At 35.7% G+C, this 3,109-nt stretch overlaps 1 pseudogene; it reads right to left on the reverse strand.

Moving 5' to 3' along the window:
• Positions 1-637: 637 nt before the first annotated feature.
• LOC100915131 lies at positions 638-1,513 on the reverse strand (annotated as a pseudogene).
• Between the last annotated feature and the right edge of the window lie 1,596 nt (positions 1,514-3,109).

Below are 3,109 nucleotides of genomic sequence, written 5' to 3' on the forward strand. Positions count from 1 at the left end.
TATAATTATGTGGATTTGAAGTTGGACCTAAAGAGTGAAGAAATGATATTAATCTGCAAATAATTATCTAGCTACATGGCTAGAAAACCTCTCTTCAACCCTATGCTATTCAACATTTTGTCAATAACTTTTATAAAGGCATAGGTGTCTTATTTATCAAATTTGTAGAAGATGCCAAAGCTGGAATTGGTGTGCAAAAAAAAAAATCTTGACAGACTAGATGAAAGACATAAATTAAAAATCCCACACTTCTGGCAAAAAGTTAACTATATAGATATAGAATGAGAAATTCCTGACTTTTTGGTATGGTTACAATCGTCCCTACTCTTTGTGAGAGAAAAGGAAAATGGGACAAAGAGGATTAAAATGACTTGCCCAGGGTCACACTATTCAATGAGTCATCTAGCTGCCTTTCAATTATGTCTTTCTGCTAATATATTCTTTCCAATTCAACATTTATCAAATATTTATTATGTACTTTATATGTAGCTATTCATTTTTTTGCTTTCCTATTTGCATTTATAACTTTCCTTCCCAAGTAAACTGTAACCAGATCCTTGAAGACAAAAACCAACTCACTCTTTTTTTTTTCAAATGTTTTATTCATTGTAAACTTAAATGCAAAATGAGAGGGGGGAATATTTCCATGTACACAATAGAACATAAAAAGAGAACTATAAATTTTCATTTTGAACTATCTACTTAAAAAACTATGTAATAAATACTACACATTATTTCAATGTTACCCATCTTTTCTGTGCTTTCTTTTAAGTTTTCTTTTGTTCTCTACTGTGTCATTCTTTTCAAAAAATATCCCCTGAAAGACCTAGTTTAGTGCTTTGAATCTAGTAGGTGTTGTAGAAATAACTGGGTTTTTATTTTTGTTTGTTTTTGTTTATTCCAAATATTTTAATAAGAGTTCTCTGCAAGTCATTTAACACACTAGTTTGTGAGGATAAATTCCATTGGAGAAAGAATACAGAAGGCGATAGCCACAGAGCTGAAGAATTTTCTTGATATGAGAGTCCACTGTTTTCTGATAAGCCTTGCACTTTGTAATCTCGTATTTCTCTTTTTCTGTGTCAAAAATCTCTCCTTCTTGATGTCTAGGTTTGCAGATCTTCTTCTTCCTGAAATTAGCATCAATATGGCGATTGACAAGGAATTTTTACACCTGAAAGAGTAATCCTGGAAGAGGTAATAATGACAAATTTTTCATGGGTCCTTTGCAGAGGAACATCATTCAGAGGTCCAGTCACCAAGCCACTAGCCAGATACATCAAGAAAATCACTCGATTATTCCTGTGGCAGCAGTAAGCATGATTAGTACCATGCCCAGGATGATGTTAGTTCGAAGTCTCCTCAGGTGTTGGTGGAGGTCTTTTGGCCCTGACTTAGCAGCTTTCTAGGCACATCCTCAGTAGGATAATACCTAGGTATTTGGGGGAATGTTAAACACATGAGCAGGCAAAAATATTTGTGGCAGCCCTTTTTTGTAATGGCAAGAAACTGGAAATTGAGTGGATGCTCATCATTTGGAGAATGGCTGAATAAGTTATGGTATATGAATGTTAGGGAATATTATTGTTCTATAAGAAATTATCAACAGGATGATTTTAGAGGGCCCCGGAAAGACCTACATGAACTAATGTTAAATGAAATGAGCAGAACTAGGAGATCATTACACATGACAACAACGAGAATATATGATGATCAATTCTGATGGACTTGACTCTTTCCAACAATGAAATGATTGGGGCCAGTTCCAATGATCTTGTGGTGAAGACAGACATCTACATCCAGAGAGAGGACTGTGGGAACTGAGTGTGGATCACAATATAGCATTTTGTTTTCTTCCTCATGTTTCCCCCTTTTGATCTGATTTTTCTTATACAGCAAGATTATTGTATAAATGTGCATACATATATTGGATTTGACATACTTTAATATATTTAACATATTAGATTACTTGCCATCTAGGGGAGAGGATGGGGGAAGGAGGGGAAAATTTGGAATACAGGGTTTTGTAAGGGTCAGTGTTGAAAAATTACCCATGCATATGTTTTGAAAATAAAAAGGTTTAATTTTAAAAAGAGAGATAGTAGCAAGTACCTTCTCTCTCTTTTTCCTTTCAATCCAAGTTTTCAGTGCAGCATATTTCCATGCTTGCCTGACCTGGTAATACATTGCAGACCTGGACTATTTATCAATCCTCAGGCCAGGGCTGGGTTCTGATTCCAATGCTTTCCAGGCTTTTTCACCACCTTTTCAGTTCCATCTTCCTTTTTGTTCCACTTCTTTTTTGATCTTCTTTTCCTTTGGTTCATTTTGGGTGTTTTGTCTGCCATTTTGAAAGAAAGGAAAGGGTGTAGAAATAATTATTGAATTGAATTGAATCGAATCGAACTCATATGTATACAAAATCCATAGCTGGTGCTTTCCCAACTGCAGCTAAATCATATTATGTCTCATAGACAAAACTAGAATAATATTCCCTCCACTCTCTTCTTCCATCCACTCTCTTTTACTCTTTCTTCCTCTTCCTCACTCTTTCTCTTTTTTTCTGACTCTCTTTTTTTCTCTCTCCCTTTTTTCTTCCCTTCCCCCTCTTCCTCTCCCCTCCCTTCTTCTCTCTCTCCTTCCCTCCCTCCCTGCTTCTCTCTCTCTCTCTCTCTCTCTCTCTGTCTCTCAATAGTGTGGTAGAGTAGAAAAAGTATTGGGCATATAATTGGAAGGCTGGATTAGAGTCCAGCCTCTACTTTTCAATTTATATGATTTTGGGCAAACCACTTAATTACTCTGGTCTTCAATTTACTCATCTACAAAATACAGATAATAATAATAATAATTTCCATTTATATGATACTTCAAGGTTTACAGAGCCCTTTTCTCTTAGTCCTGTTGCTTTCATGAATAGCACAAGGTTTATTAACCTCATTTTACAGATAAGGGAACTGAGGGAAAGTGGCAGAAGATAGATCAAGAGTAATAATAAACAACAGCCTAAGATAAAGTTATAGAGTTTGTCTTAGCTTCTCCATCTCTAGAGCCCTCAGACTGAAGGTGGAAGGATTCTGCTTCGTGGGAGGCAATGAATCATCTCTAAGTT

Source organism: Sarcophilus harrisii, chromosome 1 (genome assembly GCF_902635505.1).
Source record: "Sarcophilus harrisii chromosome 1, mSarHar1.11, whole genome shotgun sequence".
Lineage (NCBI taxonomy): Eukaryota > Metazoa > Chordata > Mammalia > Dasyuromorphia > Dasyuridae > Sarcophilus > Sarcophilus harrisii.